The sequence below is a fragment of the Myotis yumanensis genome, unplaced genomic scaffold (assembly GCF_028538775.1).
Source record: "Myotis yumanensis isolate MYYU_CA2020_CCGP unplaced genomic scaffold, mMyoYum1.0.hap1 SCAF_17, whole genome shotgun sequence".
NCBI lineage: Eukaryota > Metazoa > Chordata > Mammalia > Chiroptera > Vespertilionidae > Myotis > Myotis yumanensis.
In genome coordinates, this window is record NW_027223768.1 from 11,033,982 (window position 1) to 11,054,880 (window position 20,899).

Below are 20,899 nucleotides of genomic sequence, written 5' to 3' on the forward strand. Positions count from 1 at the left end.
TGAAGAGTGAATTCGATATTGTATCAAGTGCCTGGCACAGTGCCTAACTTACAATAGACAACCAATACATAATAGCTAGTAATAATCATTATAATGAAAATAACAATATATTTCTGAATTGTCAATAAATCTATTATAGAAAATCAGCAAAAGTTTTGGAGAAACTATGGGAACTACAGGAAAGGAAAATACAATGACTTATACAAAATAAAAATGGCCCTAGAAGATCAGACCATATAGTTTCATTTTTGAAAATGTTCGTAAAAATATCTCTTTATGCAGTCTTTGCTTTTGCTTAAAGTATATGCCAACCATAGCATAGGTTCTTAAGTTGGACAGGTTATAACACTATACCACAATACACTCATTCCTCAGAAACACTGCATACCATAAAAATTGCATGTTAAAATAAGAGGGAAAAGGAGAAATATATTCATCTTTGTAACCAGAGTACTAACAAAAACAGTAATTATTGCGTGGGACATAACTTGAACGCCCGGGAAGGCAGATCAGCTAGAGGTTGCCACAGGGGTAATTTTAGAGTGAATAAAAGCAATAGCGTGGGACTTTAGCTTCTGACCAACATGGAGTATAAAGAATTATATTTACCCAGTTGTGTAAAATAACTTTAAAAGGAAAGAAAGAGAAATAACTAGACAAATATATAAAACAATAGCTCTCAAGATAATGGAAATAAGCAGCGACGGTCATTGATTTCTGAATGATGAAAAGCAAATGAGGTGACTCCCAGGATTGCCTAGCTTCTTGAAGAGTTTCCAGCTCATCACACAGAGAGAACTTGGATAGAGCCCAGTGATCTTGAGTTGAGGAGATGGGACTGGAAGTACAGGTATGCCAATGTGGCGAGAGTTCTCAGAGCAGAGAACTACAGAGGAGACAATTGCACAGAGAACTGAGATGTTTAAAGGTTCCCTTCAAGGTTTTGGTTGGTAACTGATCAAGAATGTGACTAAGGAAACTATCTGAGACTAAGGGATGGACTTACAGGATAGGAGCAAAAAGCTAGAAGAAAGATAAAATATATTAATTAAAGTCATGAAAGGTATTTTTAATTGACCTTTTACAGATGAAAACTAAAATATCTGAAATGAAAAAATACACTGAATGGGATTGACAGCAGATTAGACATCATAGAAAGAAAGTTAAGTGAACTTGGAGATATAGCAATAGAAAATATCCAAAATTAAGCATAGAGATTTTAAAAAGAACAAGGGAAAAAACAAACAAACAAATAAAGCATCATTGAACCATGGGACAACTTCAAGCAGTCCAATATGTGTGGAATTGGGGTCACTAAGGAAAAAAAGGCCAGGGGAGGCATACAAAATATTTGAAAACTAATGTCCAAAATATTTTCAAATTTGATGAAAACTATAAACTCATAAACCCAAGAAACTGAATGGACTTCAAGCACAAGAAACATGTAGAAAATTACATGAAGGCACATCATAATCCATTTGCTTAAAACTAGTGATAAAGAAAAAATCTTAAAAGAAACCTAAGAAAAAATGACAGTCTACATACAGAGAAACAGCAGTAAAGATGACAGATTTCTTGTCAGACACTATGCAAGAGAGAAATAGTGTAGAACATCTTTGAAGTACTCAAAGAAAAAATACTACTCAACTAGAATTCTGTAGTCCACAAAAATATCTTTCAAAATTAAAATGAAATACTTTTTAAGACATATTAAGGACAAAAAAGAAAAACTAAAAGATAATCTATCTATGATCATCTCAATAGATAGAGAAAAAAGCATTCGGCAAAATCCAATATCTATTGGTGATTTTAAAAACGTTTCTACAAACTAAGAATAGAAAAAAAAAAATTCAACTTAAATACAATCTAAAGAAAAAACCCTACAGCTAACAATCATACTTACTTGTGAAAGACTAAATGCTTTCTGTCTAACATCAGGAATAAGTAAAAGATGTCTGCCCCAATTACTTCTATTCAATATTATAATGGAAGTGCTAGCCAAATAAATAAATGGTATCCAGTTGGGAAGAAGGAAGTAAAACTGCCGTCCACCACAGGTGACATGATAACCTATGTAGAAAATCCTGGGGAAGCAACAAAAAAGCTATCAGAACTAATTAGTGATTTCAGTAAAGTTGCAGGATACAAGATCAATATACAATAACCAATTGTATTTCTATACACTAGCAACAATGAGAAATTTAGAAATATCATTTACAATACAACATAAAAATATAAAGTAGTTAGGGATAGACCTGATAAAAGATGTTTAATATCTGTATACTGCAAACTACAAAATATTGCTAAGGGAAATTTTAAAAGACCTAAAATATAGAGTGATACATTGCATTTATGGATCAGAAGATTCAATATTGTCAAGATGTCAGTTCTTTCCAAGTTGACCTGTAAATTCAATGCTTTCCCAATCAAACAAAATACCCACAGGCATTTTTCTGTAGAATTTGACAATCTGATTTGAAAAGTTATATGAAAATGACAAAGCCTTAGAATACTTAACACACTTTAAAAAGGCAGAACAAAGTTAGAGAACTTATACTATTTAACTTCAAGACTTATGATAAAACTATTGTAATCAAGACAATATGTATTGGTGTCAAAGAAGATAAATAGATCTATGAAACAGAACAGAGAGGCTGATCAACTGATTCCTAACAAAGGTACAAAGGCAATTAAGAAGAGCAAAGATAGTCTTTTAATAAATGGTGCTGACACAATTTTATATTCATATGCAACAAGGGGAACTTCAATCTATAACTCATACCATATACCAAAAATTAACTCAAGATGGATTATACACCTATATGTAAATCCTAAAATTATAAAACTTCAGTTGTTTATTTGATGAATCATTTGATGTAAGTTACAGGTACCACAATATTTCAAAGTTGAAATATTGAAAAAATTGCATTTGAAAAAATTGATTGTTCTGTTTCCATGTTGCTGGTATCACACCAATAAAGTTAACACTGATACAATAATATTTCCTGATATGCAGCCTATATTCAAATCTCCTTGATTGACTCAATACTGTCCTATTCTTGCTATTTTTCAATCCAGGATCAAATCAAGTGTTATGCATTGCATTTAGTTTTCAAGTCTCTTTATCTCTATAATCTAAAATAGTCCTCCCCCTAGTCTTTAAGCATTTTTATGACATTGATATTTTTTAAAGGCCTATGCCAGTAGTCTTGAAAGATGTCCAACAATCTGGATTTGTCTGGTTGGTGCCTCAAGTTTGGGTACAGGTTAAATATTTTGGCGCATATACTACATGGGTGATGCACACTTCCCATTGCATCACAGCAGATACACCTAGTGGCATTTGTCCCTTTGGTGATGCTAAGTTAACCACTTGAGTCAGTGGCATCTGTGGAATGTCTCCACGGTAAAGATGTCTTTCATTTGTAACTAATAAGCATCTGTGATATAATATTTTGAGATGTATGAATATTATGCACTCCACTTATAGCTCAACATTAATTTTTTTAGTCTTCATTTTCTATTGAGATATAATTGACATAACACATCCATTTCAGATGTACAATGTAATGATTTAATATATGTACATATTGTGAAATGATCCTCACAATAACTCGTTAACATCCACCACTGATGATCTTTATTTGACTCAATCATTGCATGGGTGGCTGCAAAATGGTAAATTTATAATTTTATCATTCCTTCTACATAAATGAGTTGACATTCTTCTGTACAAAAGAGCTTTCCTCCCTTACCCTACCTTGCTTTCCTGCCTCTAACTGCTCTCTCCTGGTCTTCTTTTGATGAACGGTCTCTACTTTCCAAGTAAAATTGTATTGCCAAAACAGTTACAAACAAATGTTCCCTATTTCTTTTTAAAAAAAATTTTTTTTATTGATCTGAGAGAGAAAGAGTGAGAGAGAAACATCAATGATGAGAATCACAGTTCAGCTGCCTCCCACGTATCCCAGGCATGTGTCCTGACTGGGAATCAAACCGCGACCTCCTGGTTCATAGGTTGACACTCAACTACTGAGCCATGCAGGCCGGGCCAAACAAGAGTTCCATATTTCTTTAATCTTTGTTAATTACAAAAGAAAACTCTGCCACTGTATCAAGTGTACATAGTACAGATGTCTATTTTTTCCCTGAAACCCAGAGGTAACTTATGACAGTGTTTATACAATTATTTATAAGAACAAATTCCCAGTGATGGGTGCTAATGGAAAACACTCCTGTGCACTATTGTTGGGTGTATACATTTGTTAACGTTTTTGGTGATAGAGTATGAGGTAATTATCAAGATGCAAATATATATAATCTCAAAATTAGTCATTCCACTTAAAAAATTTCCCTGCAGATATTAAGATTTATTTTCTTATATGTACAAATATATATTCACAAAGATGTTCAAGGAAGCTTTGTTTACAACAGTCATGATTTAAAAATAATCCAAATGTTGACAGAAAAGGGATTGTATAAACAGATAATGATATTCTCACTCAACAGAATACTATGAAGCTTGTAATTTTCTTTTAAATTGAGATATTGATGTTTACTGATATGTAAAGATGCTTAATGCATTAAGAGAAAAAATGAAGTTGTAGAGCTTGTAGGAAAAGAAAGCAAGTGGGTATTTGTGGCATCTTTGTAGTATGCACAGGATGCTTCTGGAAGGATGCGCAACGGCTAACAGTGATTCTTTGGCAGTGGGATTCCGGAGTTGGGGTAGGATATTGGAGATCAGAACTTTGACCCCTTATTTTGTACTTTTCTTTACAATTTGATTTTTTTTTTACCCTGTACATGTATTCTTTTTAAAATAGAAAACAAAAGGTATTTTAAATAATCAATTTCCATGTCCTTGGGCATGGCTTCTATTTCCAGTTCCCTGTTAAGCAGATCATGATGCCTTCATTTCCCACTTGTCCCAAGAGCTTTCTTTTTTCTACATCTTTCCTTTTCGGCAGCCATTACACACAATAGAGGAAATATGGTTGAGTTTTTCTAAGTTATAGCAGGCCCGGAAGGGACACGGTGAGCAAGCTGGGCTTTGTCTTACATAATTCTTTGTTGTGCTACCATAACACATTTAAACTCCAGGCAACACACCAAGATACGCTTAAGCAAAAAGGACGAGATCAGGAGGTTTGAAGTGGATTGCCTGGGGTGGAGATGTGCCCAACATCTGCCTTCCTGACCATGATCCGACCATTACTAATTGTTTGTTCTGTTTGTTTACTTTTTCAACCCTGGAGACCAGAAAATAGTTTTCTCATACCAAAATTACAGTTGTGAGATATGCACGCTTATTTACTTTCTTATCAGGAAATATTTGACCAGTCTTTACTAGAGAAAGATTAAGAATTACTAGAACTTGTAATGTACAGCATAAGGAATATAGTTAATAATATTGTGATAACTATATGTATGGTGCCTGGTGGGTACTGGAAATATCGGGGGAACATTTTGTTTTTTGTTTTTAATTTCAGAGAGGAAAGGAGAGGTAGAAAGAGACAGAAACATCAATGATGAGAGAGAATCACTGATAGGCTGCCTCCTGCAAACCCCCAACTGGGGATTGAGCCTGAAACCTGGGCATGTGCCCTGACTGAGAATCAAATCATGATCTCCTGGTTCATAGGTCAATGCTCAACCGCTGAGCTACACTGGCTGGGCTCAGGGGAACATTTTGTAAAATATAGCCACTATGCTGTACACCTGAAACTAATACAAAATTATATTGAAGCAAAACGGGGACCCTATGAAATATGGGAGCGTGGGGTGCTTCACTGTAATTGAAAAATAAAAATTACAAATACTAAAAATAAATAAAACAACAAAAAAAGTATTTACTAGGTCTTATGAAACTAAGGCTTTATGAAATAATATCTGACCACCTTGAACCTATAAAATATTTACAGCCACACAGACAGGCAAGTACCGCCTAACCCTCAGAACTGGCCAAGGTGAAAATCAAGCAGCACTGGACTGCAGGACCATCAGCATCTTATTCTGAGGAGTCCCAGCTGCACCTCAGAGCTGCAGCAGAGGATGGCTGGCCATGCCATTCCACAGCACTAACATCTGCTACAAGCACTGGATGGCATAAATGAAAATAAAATGAGTATTTAATTTCATGTTTAGAAGTATTTTGTAACCCCCCTGGAAAAGTTCAGGCTCCTTGGACCATTGCAAAGCCAGGGCCAGCAGTCCCTGCCAGAGAAGAAACTAGTGTCAACTGCTTCTGAGAAGTCAGGGATGGTATGAAATGGCACCAGGGTGTGTTGCTTCACTTTTGTGATTTGACTTTTAGAAATTAATCAAGAGTTGACCTCCTTAACTAGGTCCTGAACAGTGTTATAGTTCTAAGATTTCTTGAAATCCTGCCCTGCTGATTAAGTGAAGGCAAAGCCTAAGTACTTCCTCCATCATCTCTGACCCACTCCAGCGACAGAAAGCCATCTGCCTGAGCCCAGAACAAGTCAATGCTCTGTGCAATGAACAGCCACTCCTCCCACCATTCCTGCGTTCCATCCAAACACTGATGTCGGCCTCAGTCTGCAAGCGACTGAGGGAATGGGCAGTTTCTGTTGCAGCTGTGGGAAACCCTAAACATCTGCAACCCACTTTAGAGTTTTCAAAGCATTTTCCCTCATATATTGTGCTCCTTCTCATACACAACCACAAGTTAGAGGGCAATTAAATGTAGTGTGTGTTTTTATGTATTCAATCTGTACCACCACCCCTCAGCCTGTTAAATAAAGCTGAAATGTCATTGGTGAATGTTTATTGGAGAATTGTGGGAACATTTTTATGTTTCCTTAGAAACAATCAATTAAAATTAAAAACCATTTCCAGCCTTCTAAGATGAGAGTTTGACTTCAGATGTTTCAAAATTTGCCCAAACCAGTACCTACATTGTTTTGTACTATTCAATCCAATGAAACAGTGATTTATTGAGCACTTCTTGGCTGTTCTAGGAGGATCTTATGGGGGTCTGTGGAGAACAAAGACAGTCAGGAGACGGGATAGGGGGTGAGGGACCCTATGAAATATGGGAGCGTGGGGTGCCGATGGAGCACCGGGAGGGGTGCTAACTCCATCTGGGAGAAGAAAGTGTCTCCTTTGGCTTTACAATCAATAGCCATCACATCTTCACAGTATGTTGAGGGAAACATGCTGTTTGGATTATGGAAAGTGGTGTGAAAGCATCCTGTTCAAGGAAAGCAAATGAAAACATGCATATTTCCCTCTTGGCTTTGCCCTTGTTCATCATATTTTCTTCCAAGTCCCTCCCTCATCTCCTCATGGGCTCTGACTCCTCTTGAGCTGCACAGGATGCTGGCTCTAAATAGATGGCTGGGAAAAGGCCTGAAAATGCCTGTGTCATGCCAGGTTGTGGGAGGCAGTGGTGAAGGAAAAGGCACCCATAAAACAGCCAAGGCCAGGGATAGGCAAGCCCAAAGGGCCCAAACCTTGATATTGATCAGACCACTCAGCTGAGATGTTGCTTTTGGGATTGTCTACTTGCCACCTCTCCACCCCAAGGCCAAAGTGATGCTTGTGTTCGATGATAATTTCTGTTCAGTTGTCACCTCTATGAAACTGCATCTGTAGTTCAAGAATTTTCTTTATCTCGTGTCTGCCATCATGCTTGGCTCAGAGTATCTCTCAGAAAACATTTGTTTCTATTTTTTAAATTAAAAAAATGCTGGAAATTCTCAAATTAAAGTAAAAGATACTATTAATCCCACTGCTTTTTAAAAATATTATATAGACATGTAAAAGTTCCCCTTTCATATCCTTCCTTTTTCTTTTGCTAACACACATAGATCAATACATATAGTAAATGCTGGTTGAATGAATTAACAAATGAGTGAATCAATAAATCTAAAGAGTTGAAGAGACTGAGAGAAAAAAATGCCAGAAGTTAAGCCAACAATCAAAAGGATCATCCCCATCTCAAGATGCATCTGCAAAGTCCCTTTGCCATGTTTCTGGGCATTAGGAGGTAGACTTCTCTGGAGCCCATTATTCTGTCTGCCACAGAGCCAGGGGGCAGAGAGACAGAAGATCTAAGTGCTTAATGGTCCAGACTGTTCTTTTAAAGAGCACCTTGACCTCATACACTTTCCTTCTCTGGATCTTAGTTTCTTTATCGGTAAACTGGGGAAATTCATTCAACAAGTGTGTTATTAGCCACACACATGCTAAACTTAAGGAAGCCTAACTAATAAAAGGGTAATATGCAAATTAACTGTCACTCCATCACAAAAGATGGCAACGCCCATAGCCACAAGATGGAGGTGCCCAGTCCTCTCAGCCCCGCCGGAGTCCCCCAGTCCCGGGGGGCAGCCACTGAGAGTGGGCAGTGTGAGCGGCCTGGAGGAATGCTCGCTTCGTTGCCACGGGTACAAGGCAAGCGTTCTACCCCGGACACGGAGGGCCTCTGTGCAGAGGGCACAGAACGGTTTGGGGTGGGGGGTACCTTTCCACGGCCGGGCGTGGAATGCTTGCGTTGCGGAGACTCTTACAGCAGGGAAGAGGAAGTCCCACCCCCACAGAATCAGCCAGAATCAGCCTTTGGTCAGACAACTCTCAGTGGCCTGATAGCCAGGGCTCTTATTCACCTGCATCTCTGACTGTGACAGCAGGGAGGTGGGACTATGTCTAAAGAGTAACCAAAAGAAGCCAGTGTTATTGACAGAAAATGTCTGAAGACCAATGTGAGTCTGATCTTTCAAGATCAGGCAGGCAGAGGCAGCTAGGGGTGATCTGGCAGGCAGGCGGACAGGTTAGGGGCAATCAGGCAGGCAGGCAGAGGGGTTAGGGGCAATCAGGCAGGCAGGCAGGTGAATGGTTAGGAGCCAGCGGTCCCAGATTGTGAGAGGGGTGTTCTACCGGGGATATAAGTAATATAAGTAAAATATATTAGATGGTGCTAAATGTTGAGTGGTGTGTGAGGAGACCAGTGTGTTCTGAGCAGAGCAATGTTGGGAGAAGAGAGGCTGAAATGAAGAATGCAGATCATTTGGGTCCTATAGGTTTGGGAAAGGACTTGTTTTTTCTCCCAGTGACATAGAAAGCTAGAGGAATGACTATGATTTGACATGTCTTTTAATGAGTTCCTCTGGCTGCTGATTGAGAGACTAGACTGAAGGGGATAAGGATGGAAGCAGGGAGATGTGTTAATACCTTATTCTCTTGACCTTCACCTTTTTGTACACCTTGTTCAACTACAAATCCAGGCTTCCTTCATGCAGTTACCCCTCTTATGAGCACCTTGCTCCTCTTTCCAATTCAAAATTCCAGCTCAGTACTCATCTCAGAGTTGTAAGGGCATCTGAGGAGTTCATTATCCTTTGCCCCCATTTTTGGATGTGGAAACTGGGGCTCAGACCCTGTCCAAAGTCATTCAAATAGTAGGTAGTGGAGCCAGGACTGTCTCTAACGTGTGAATTGAAGGAAATTAAAAGATCTTCTTGATACAAAGATGTTTTCCCTGAAATTCTGTTTGCTAAATGCAGTCTCCCCCATTAAATTGTGATCTCAAAGAGCATGGAGATCTTATTCAGCTTTGTGTACTTAGCTCTTAGCATGGTGTCCAGCACATGACAGGCACTGCTAGATGAGTAGATAATAGAAAGGAAAGCCCTGGAGAGTCTGTGTTTATGTGTTGGTAACATCACATCTCCTTACTCCACCCCACCCCACCCCACCACTTCATGGTGTTAAATGTCAGACAATGGAAAGGTCTAAGACTCTATGAGAGCAAAATTGAGTGTTCTAGGAAATGATACCTTACTTTTTTGTTGTTAATCCTCACCCGAGGATATTTTCCCATTGATTTTAGGAGATAGTGGGAGGGAGGGGGAGAGACAGAAAGAGAGAAACATGGATGTGAGAGAGACATATCGAATGGCTGCCTCCTGCACATGCCCCAACCAGGGCCAGGGATTGAGCCTGTAACCAAGGTACATGTCCTTGACTGGAATCAAACCCGGTACCCTTCGGTCCACGGGCCGACACTCTATCCACTGAGCCAAACCTGCTAGGGTGATACCTTATTTTTTAACAACAACAACAACAAAATGTGGCACCAGGATTGGAGTGGGATCTTCCTAACATAGTAGCCATCAGAGCAAGAGAGCCCCTTCTTTTCCTTCCCTCCTTGGTTGCCAAGGATAATCAAGATAAAATAAGTTCTAAAGGGATGTTTTTATTTGAGAAGAAACCCCAGTCCCATTTCCTATGACCTTCTGTGCCCTAGGCATGTGGGCCTTGTTCTTACTGAGGTGAAACTAGCAGTGACAATATAACTGATAAGTTTAGCCAGGGCTGGTGTGGGAGCTGTGCCTGTGACTGGGAGAGAAGCCCTGAAATGTACATGCTTGTTCTGTCTGTGAACTTGTGGACTCATACTGTTATCTAATTGCCAATATTTTAAAACTTGGGGGACTTTACAGTACCATGTCTGTGCTCTAGAATGACAGCTATCCTGTTATATTTTAACGACTTTACAAAAAAATCTTCCTCGCTATACTCGGCTTCTCCATGGTGAAATCCATGTCTTTATCCTCTGGATCCTCAGTACCTTAGTTGTCCAGGTTAATAGTAGGTGTGGGAAGGGAGGAAGAAGGATGGTAGTGAGGAAGGAAGGAAGGGAAGGTGGAGGGAGGGAGGGAGGAGGGAGGGAGAGAAGAATGCTGGCTTTCCAATTCCATTTGTCTCTAAGGTTTCAGAGTGGGAACTAGGCAACTAGAGCCAAGAAAAGAAGGTGAGACATATGGTGACATATAAAAAGAAGTATACATGGTACCTGTGGTGACACAAGATTACCTTCTAGTCTTTAGTTTTATGCAGTAAGCATGCATTAAATATTTTACATGAGTGAATTGTATGAATGAATAAAAAAGTATTGGCACCTTTGCCTAACAACCTTTACATGGTTCTCCCATCTCCTCCAGTTCTTACTCTGCCTCCAGGCTCTCTCCTCTGGCACTAGCTCCCAAACACCCCCTATAAAGCATACGATAATACTAGAAAACTCATTAATCTACCTTTGTCTTATTATCTAATGACTTTCTCATTAACTGCTCTCTTCAAGTCAGTCACAGTTCAGGTTCAATTTCTCCAATACTAGGTTAGCGAGTACAGTCTGAGTCTTCCACAGACTGACAATGTTACAAGTAAAGAATCACTGAGGTCCCAGCAGGACCATCTGTCACAAGGGGAGGATGTTTCACCTGTCAGCCTTGTAGGTGTTTCGTCCAAAGTACTGGAAGATCCTTGGGTTAAAAATGGGACACCTGCAGGAGCATAAACTTAATAGAATTCAGGGCTGGAACCTTGATAATAAGTTGGTTCAACCCCTTCCATTTTTTAGATAAAAAGCAGGCTGAGAAGTTAAAAACTTTCCAGTGTCACTGTGCTAATTATGGCAGAGTTGGGATTGGGAATTGAGTCGTGTTCTTTTCAGTAACCTGCTCCCTCCTGGAACGCAGTCTCTTCTCCTCTGTCTTGCTTCCCATGGTCTCAACCCTCCTAATGGAAGCTGATCCTCTTAGATGCAAAACTGGTATGGATGTTTTTATTTTTTAATGATTGAATCCTCAGTGAGGATATGTATTTATTGATTTTTGGAGAGTGGAAGAGAGAAAGAGAGAGAAAGAGAGAGAGAAAGAGAGAGAGAGGTGAGGAACATTAATCAGGTGCCTCCCATACATGCCCCCACCTGGGATCAAACCCACAACCTAGGTATGCGCCCTGACCGGGAATAGAACCTGCAACCCTTTGGTGCATGGGATGATGCTCCAATCAACTGAACCATCCGGTCAGGGCTGGACAAATCCTTAAAGAGAGATGCTGGCAAACAGAAAACTTGATGATAAACAGGGAGATGATGCAAGAGAAAGGGCTGAATCCAGAAATAAATCATATCTTCACATAGTGTTTACAAAATTGTGTTTTGAATAATTTCCATAGAAATTATTTTACCCACCACAGGAATGCTGCTCCCTCCCACAGGGATTTGACCAAACAGAAAGAGAAGCAGAATGAAGGAAAAGCAGTAATTTAGATTTATATATAAAACATTAGTTGGAACCTAAGTAATAACCCTCGACTAATCAGAATATTTTATGCATTCTGCTTTTTAGTGGAAAGAGCAAACCACAAGAAAGCAAGCATATATCAGAGATTTAGAAAATGTTTCCAGGGATTATTTTAGGCTTTAAATTTTTTTCCCCAATTCCCTGCACTGTCTATCTTTAAAATATCTCACTGCACACCTCCCTCTTTCCCCTCACATGTGTTCATCTGTTCATTTAATCAACCTGTCAATATTTATCGAGCTTTCCTCTGATGTCAAGTACTCTTTTGGTCAGAGTTGAAAATGTGGTCTTGCCTTCAAGTTTAATGCCTGGTTAGAAAGTTATCCTAAGACTACTCAGATTTTTATCACTTTTTTCACAGTTATATTTCTAGTTCTGTACTAAATATTTCCATCTGGCCTTCCAGATCCACTGTCTACCATTTTTGCATCCTGTTTTCTGGGGAATGGTGGGGGCCTAGGGGAAAGGACTGACCTTTATGGTTCCGATAAACAAGTTCCTTTGCCCTGAGGTTCAGTGAATGGAGAAATCAAAAGATCAGAAGATCAGAGGGTGGCAAGAGAGAAGCAGAGCTATTGCCTCCCCCGCCCCCCAATACACACTTCATTCCCCACACCTGCAAAGTTGTGGGGGGGACAGTGGCTATATTCCTCTCCCAAAGACCCCAGAGCCTATTGGATAACCCTCTCCTGGAACTCTTATGGATTAGCAGCTGTCATACAAATCACTGTGATTGCCAATTACACAATAATGAGTACGTTTCTGAGAAACAACAGAAAGCAACACAGTTGGAACGAAGGAACTGCTACCTAAACTAGCCAGAGAGAATGAAAATAGGTCAAAACGCTCTTCCTACTTACCCTCTGAAAAGAGATCTGTGGAAAGCCACTTCATGTTCACAGTTGGGTGAGGGAAGTTTCATATTCTCTGTCTTTCATACACCTAACCCTGCCATGACAAGATGACATGGAGGGGCAATTTTACTTGGTCGAGAGCAGCTGCATGGTGCACAGTCTTGAGAACATGTTGTGACCCATTCTCAGTATTTGTATCTCGGTATCTGCCATGGCAAAACTGAAGCTGTCTTACTTTGGGCACATCATGAGAAAGCAGGGTTCTCTGGGAAAGACAGTACTACTGGGGACAACAGAAAGCAGCAGGAAAAGAGGAAGACTAAATACAAGGTGGACTGACTCCATAAAAGAAGCCACAGGCATGAGTCTACAGGACATTGTGGACATCACTCATTCATAGGGTCACCAGGGGTCGGAACTGACTCAACTGCATGTAACACACACACACACACACACACACACACCTGACATGGAGAAGAGTTCAGGCGACATGCTTTGCAATATGGATTCTGACTGTAATATCTATCTTTGCATCTCTAAATGAATCTAATTTGGAACCAAACGGAAACTAGTTCCTAGAACCACAAGAGTTACAATGTATGTCATCTAGCCCTCCTATTTTTTACTCTTTTCACAAAAAGTACATACAGGTTAAATGATTTACAGAGATCAGTAATGGGTCTAGCACAGTGATTTTTCAACCTTTTTCATCTCATGGCACGCATAAACTTATTACTAAATTCTGCAGCACACCAAAAAACATATTATATTTTTTTTGCCAGCCTGGAAAAAAAAAAAAGTAGGTACAATTTTGATTCATTCACAGCAGATGGATTTTTTATTTTATTTTATTTGACAATCTAAGGGAAGAGAGGTCAGTGCCCCTGACTAGTCAGGTATTGCATGTTTTAAAAATTCCTGTGGCACACCAGCGTGCCTCTAGCAGCACACCAGTTGAAAATTGCTGGTCCAGCAAACAAATTTTCTCTGAGTTCATGCTCAGTTCTACTTATTGAAGACAAAAAGTAAAGAAAAACAGCTGATTACAACGGTCAGTGGGTTTTAGAAAGTCCAAGGGAATCTAACTGGTGGAGATGGGATTTGACTGAGACAGTGAGCTTAACACCCTCCCTGTTTTCAGAGAGATCAAGATATCTTCTGATTTATTTATTTATTTTTTTAGCAAGATCAAGATCTAAGCAGTAGGTCATGGCTAGGATCCCAGCATTACACCTGACAGACAGTGTGTGGGAAGGGACTAAACGTAGCTTGATTACATAGACGAAACAGAAAAGAGCTGAGCTAAAAGACACTGCCGGAAGCTCTGGGGACACCTTGCTATATTTCTTTTTATAAAAAACCTCTGAAGCGGGAACTGTTCATCCCAGTTGGGAAGTGTCTGTGAACAAAGGGCGGTGATTTAAATATAGAGTGAGTGTAAAGATCACACACAGATCCTGTCTTTAGGGTCATACCATCTGGAAAGCTATGGCATGCAGAGACAACACAGTAAAATGCTCTTTCTAAACATTAATTTGCTAATTTCCAAGTTCCACTTCCTCCATGGAACACATGTCTTAACACTGAGGGTGAACAGTGGGCCTAGGGGATATTGAAATTAGTCTCTTACCTTTCTCCAAAAGTATTCTTTCCATTCCAGATCCACATTTTATTAAGGGAGCAACTCTCCATCTTCTTAGAAGACTTGTACTCTGACAACCTGACAAAAAGTATCGAGAGAAAACATTCAATGTGAACAGGGATTCCAGGGCCTGGAACATCCCATGTAATCCATCCCCGTCGTGGTTCTGCACCCTAAGGACTCTAGAAGGAATGGAGTCAGTTCTCTGAAGATCAACATAGGCAAGTTATCCACCTAGGTCTGCTCTGACGCTCCCCACCCTCCCCACCACCTCCCAACCCATCAAAATGACCATCATTGCAGAGAAAGACAGAGTAAGACAGAGTCCCTAAGGTAAGAAGTTAAATCTGGAAAAAACTATGGCCTTGGCCCTTGATTTTAAGAAAAAGGTATTCTAAGAAAATGTCTAGTTTGCTATCCATAACAACCAATTTCTCCCTTAATTTTGCTAGCTGACACCTTCCAGGAAAAAAAAAAAAAGTCATAGTATTGTAATGCCTCCCTTAAAACCCCTAAGTAGCTTTCCCAAAGACCAAATCAGTCTCTGATGATTATCCTCAGACAGAGAAAGGGCTCTAATTTGCACTTCCTCAACAACCAGGGAAAGGTTGGGGTGGAGAGATGAGAGCATCAGCCCTTTAGTAATTAGCCATTTCTAGTAATTAGCCATTTCGTTGCTCTGGGGGTGAAGCATGGCACAAGGATGTGTGTTTCTGTTAAGCCTTTCCCCTGGACCAGCTCTAGCTGTAACTACTCAACTTTACAGAGCTGTCACTGAAAGTAGGGTGCTCATCTGGCATGGCTGGTGTGACTCAGTGGTTGAGCGCCGACCTATGAACCAGGAGGTCACGATTCAATTCCTGGTCAGGGCACATGCCCAGGTTGCGGCTCGATCCCCAGTGTGGGGAGTACAGAAGGCAGCCAATCAATGATTCTCTCTCATCATTGATGTTTTTATCTCTCTCTCTTCCTTCCTCTGTGAAATCAATAAAAATGTATTTTTTTAAAAAAAAAAAAGCAGGACACTTGTCTGGAAATTAAAGTTCTTCCTATTCCTGCTCTAATTCCTTATGTGATTTTTTTGTCAAGATAATTGATATCGGGTCGACCAAGATGGCGGCGTAGGTAAACACCGGAGACCGCTGCCGCAAACAACCATTTCAAAAATACAACTAAAAGACTGAACGGACATCACCCAGAACCACAGGAAGGCTGGCTGAAGAGAGACTCTACAACTAGAAGGAAAGAGAACAGCAAATCGAGGCTCAGAGGCGGCGCAGTGTGGAAAATACAAAGGTACCGAGGTGCGCGCGAAAGCGGGCTGGTGGCTGAGGGCGCGGTTGTCGTTTTCTGTCGGGACTGAGTCTCAGACTCTGGGCTCCAGATCCGGGCGAGTCTCTAGGGACACAGACTCAAACGGGAGAAGCGGGATTACCCGGCATCAGTTGGAACCTGAGGGCAGCTTTCTCTCCGAGGTTTGCAGCGGCTGCCGGGGTTCTGAGAAGCAGAGCCTCTGGGAACGGGACTGAGCGTGGCCATAACTGCTCCCTCCGCCCGCCCTGTTGATCCCGCCCCGCCCAAAGCCTGCGCACAGCCATTTGCTGATCGCCTCAGGCAAAGGCTGGATTAGCGCCTCCCCAGAAGACAGAGTTTTCCGCACAGCTGATTACTATAGCCAGCCGGCCTGAGGGTCAAATCCCCCTAGTGTTAACTACAACAATTAAGGCTTGGCTAGAACAAGACTGCGCACAGAGACCACAAGGGGGTGCACCAAGAAAGCATAAAAGATGCGGAGACAAAAAAACATGACAGAAATGGAGGATATGGAGCTAAGAATCGCAATTTTGAGGGCTTGCCATAAATTTGTGCAGAACCTCACGAAAACTAATGAGACCCTCGATGCTACGATAAAGAAATTAGAAAGTAAGCATACACGGACTGAAATAAAGAATATTATACCCAATAGCAGACCAGAGGAGTACAATAATCAAACCAAAGATTCGACAAAAAACACCCAATTGGAAAAGCAAAATGAAAAAAGAATCCGAAAGTGTGAAGATAGTGTAAGGAGCCTCTGGGACAGCTTTAAGCGGTCTAATATCAGAGTCATTGGAGTGCCAGAAGATGAGAGACAGCAAGATATTGAAAACCTATTTCAAGAAATAATGGCAGAAAACTTCCCCCACCTGGTGAAAGAAATGGACTTACAGGTCCAAGAAGCGCAGAGAACCCCAAACAAAAGGAATCCAAAGAGGACCACACCAAGACACATCATCATTAAAATGCCAAGAGCAAAAGACAAAGAGAAAATCTTAAAAGCAGCAAGAGAAAGAGGCTCAATTACCTACAAGGGAATACCCATACGACTGTCAGCTGATTTCTCAACAGAAACTTTGCAGGCCAGAAGGGAATGGCAAGAAATTTTCAAAGTGCTGAATACCAAGAACCTACAACCAAGATTACTTTATCCAGCAAAGCTATCATTCAGAATTGAAGGTCAGATAAAGAGCTTCACAGATAAGGAAAAGCTAAAGGAGTTCATCACCGCCAAACCAGTATTATATGAAATGCTGAAAGGTATCCTTTAAGAAGAGGAAGAAGAAGAAAAAGGTAAAGATACAAATTATGAACAACAAACATGCATCTATCAACAAATGAATCTAAGAATCAAGTGAATAAATAACCTGATGTACAGAATGAACTGGTGATTATAATAGAATCAGGGACATAGAAAGGGAATGGACTGACTATTCTTGGGGGAAAAAGGGGTGTGGGAGATGCGGGAAGTGACTGGACAAAAATCATGCACCTATGGATGAACACAGTGGGTGGGGAGTGAGGGTGGAGGGTGGGGTGGGAGCTGGAAGGAGGGGAGTTATGGGGGGAAAAAAGAGGAACAAATGTAATAATCTGAACAATAAAGATTTAATTAAAAAAAAAAAAATAAAAAATAAAAAGAAACAATTACTTTATAAAAAAAAAAAAAAAAAAAAAAAAAAAAAAAAAAGATAATTGATATCTTTGGACCAGCCTTGTCAGCTATAAAATGAGGGGTGGAATTAGAATTAAGACAAAGGTGAGAAAGAACAAATCTCCAAATCATGATCATGGTTTCTCATACACCAGTAGTTTAATGACTCTTGGAAGTTATCTCACTCAAGGGCAGACTGCCTCACTTTAAGTCTTTATAATGAATCAAGTATAAGACAGTAAGACCAGGGAATGATAGTTGTACCCAAAATTATGAAAAGAAGGGTTTACTTTCACTGTGGAATCTATTCCACTATTTTAAAAACATATTCAATGTAAGTTAAGGGTCAGAGGGGAATGGACTGTGCCTTAAGTAAGTTTTGAACACTGATGCCATCTAGTCTCTGCATTCTGCAAAATTCTTCTTTAAGTGAATAAATGTGTAGGCTAACTCTCCATTACCTTGATCAGCATCTAATACCAACCTGACACTTAGAATTAAATTAGAGAAACAAAATTGGATACTTTGAGTCTTGAGGGCTGATTATACTATTGGAGCTGGGAGTGGATTTAAACTCTTTCCTTATCCCATTTAAATCTAACTAGATATAAACTCTCCATTACTGAGGAACAGAGGTGTGTCTGCAGAGGTGGAGGTTCCCCTTGATGTTCTTGGACAAGGAAACCTAATCCTTTCTTCTGACACACATGGTTGCAATAGAAAGTGTTCCCCAACTGCCAGTCTGGTTTTAATCTATTGTTTCAAGCAGGACAGGATTTGCAGGGAATGTGAAGAAAAGGGAAAAATTACCAGAACTTACTATAAAATAAAAGTGTTGATGAGAAATCAAATTTTAAACAAGTGTTCAGAATTGTAAGCATGAGTCTATTATATAGCCATACAGTGCATACGTGTATGACTATTAAGAGTTTTTAATTGTGAGTCTATCTAAAGTCTGCTTCCAATACAACATTTGTATCTCATTTGACGAAAATTCTTTGGCTTACCAAATGATGGCAATGGTAAAATATTGCAATAAATACAATGGTGCTTCATTTAAACAACACTCTTGCACAATGAGATATTCCATAAGTGAACTTCCCATGTAACCAAACTAACTCTGCATTATATAAACTTTAAAAATGTTAACCGTTTTGTATGGAAACATTTCAAAAGTGTATTATATATTTTTTCTTTAAAAGATGCACCCAACAACATATCTTTTCCTGAAGGTTCAGGATTAGCATTTAAAATCCTTATTAAAACATGCTGAATATACTGTACTTCTTAGAAGAGAACAAGATGGTGAGCTTATTTGATGGTGAGCTTTTTGGTGATACTTTCCCCAACACCAAAAGGTTTCAGAATGCTGCTATAAAAAATGACAAAAGCAGACAAAACTAGCTTGCTTTTAATGAATCTAGTGTCTTTTCTGCTGTCAGCTGTCCCTTCTGGCATGTTAAAAGCCTATCAACCTCTGAAAATTAATCATGTACTTTGTCAAAATAAAATTTAGATTTAAAAGATAAGCCTACTGTATGTAAGGCACTCTACTACATGCTGGAGGAAATGTAAAAAAATACAAAATATAGTCCTGTCCAAGGAGCAACCTTGCTGGCGGAGGGACACTCAAGTCATCAGGTCACCACTATGGTGGGAAACACAACTTATTACTTCTAAGTGTGAAAATAATGTACCTAAAAAAATACAGGTATTGAAATGATTACACGTGTGTTCTGATATACCTTCTTCAATGGGAGTATGTCTCACATGGAAATATCAGTCATGTGAGTCTTAGCAGATAAAAGACGAAAATTGCTGCATGAGGAAATAGAGTAGGCAGAGCCTTCGTCAGCTATCTGCTGTAACCCTCATCTTATTTTTAGGCTTTATTTTACAATCCAGATGGTGTAGATGTCATAAATCTAATCTTATTAATTCCTAAGGTCACTGAAACTAATTAATAACATCTGTTAAAAAAAATACACAACACCCTGCATTTTAATTCTTTGCTGGGTATATGAGTACAAAACATTTAGACATTTTATAAAACTGCATATATACAAGGGATACTGTGTATCGTTTTAAAGATCATCACTTCCACTGGCCATATCTTTTTCCTGGGTTTCAGTATTACTACATTTGGGGGTTTTCAAAGTATCTTTTGGTTACTCTGACTTTTATTCCACAAACGCTACCTGGTTTCTCAGACTTCTTTGGTTTCAATGACCATCTGACTCCTAGTTCAGACCTCTCTTCTGAGATCCAGACAGACCTATCTATCTAATGGGCCTCGCATTTGGGAGGACTATAAGCACCTCAAATTTGACAGAGACAAAGCCAGTTTTGTTGAAGAACTAAACTTAATTTTCTTAGATGCTCCCCCCGCCCCCGCCCCCAATCATCGCTACGATTCCTTCCCCACTTATATTACACCAATTATGCTTGAACTTCACCAGTGCTTTGTACCACTCTTAGGAGATTTTAATGTATGGCTTTAATTTATAAATGTTGATTTAACCTGTTAGATTCCAGTTCCTTTAAGAGTACGGGCAGCCTTATTCCATTTATCTCCTACTTCTCCCTCTGGAAATGTGGTCATTTTTAGTGTTTCTTCAATGGATACATACAACAAAAACAGAAAGGAATTCTGACGAAATCTATGCGTTATCTTTTTACTGATATCGGTCTTCTATGTCTGGGAGCGGTGGATGCATTAGCAGAAGCAGGAGCACTGCGCTAACTCTCCTCATAATTGAACTGAAAGCAGGAAAATGCTTCTACCAGGTCTCACCTTCTCCGGAGGCCTTCCTTGGACGGGTCTCAGTCCCGCCCTGACCACCCCTCCTCCCCGATCTTGGTGTGGGCTTCTGCGACAGCCCAGACACTGCATCGTGTATGTGTCTACTCCCCATAGGCCGTACACTTCTGGAAAGAAAGATGAGTGTCTTTCTTGGTACCTTCAATGCTGTGTCTGCAGCCCGGGTAAAATGAGGACTGCGAGGCCCCTGCTAACAGGATTGCGAGGCCCCATTCCCACACAAACTTCTTTAAAGCTGCCTCTGGGGAGCTAGGGTCCCCAAAGCAACTTCCTAGCCTTCCTTCCGGAGCCTCTCCCTCCAGGAAGCCAGTGCAAAGATGAGGTCTCCAAGGGAAACACTGAAGCTCAGCCCCGCCCCGTCCCCGTCCCCACCTGCTCTGCAAAAACCGGACTGTCCACCGCAGGGGCCCAGCGACCCGCCCCCGAAGGCAAGCGCGCAGGCGCAGCAAGCAGGAGAGCAGCGAACAGCCACTGGCTCTCTGAGCAGATGTCACT

At 40.2% G+C, this 20,899-nt stretch overlaps 1 protein-coding gene across 8 annotated transcripts in view; it reads right to left on the reverse strand.

Moving 5' to 3' along the window:
• The window catches only part of HAO2 (hydroxyacid oxidase 2), a 156,675-nt gene that overhangs the window by 135,461 nt on the left and 315 nt on the right, over nucleotides 1–20,899 (reverse strand). For 4 of the 8 annotated variants that reach the window (XM_070397037.1, XM_070397040.1, XM_070397038.1 and 1 more), the window contains exon 2: nucleotides 14,601–14,690. The gene's annotated coding sequence lies outside the window, so the exon portion shown is untranslated. The other 4 variants (XM_070397036.1, XM_070397033.1, XM_070397035.1 and 1 more) reach the window with 4 other exon arrangements.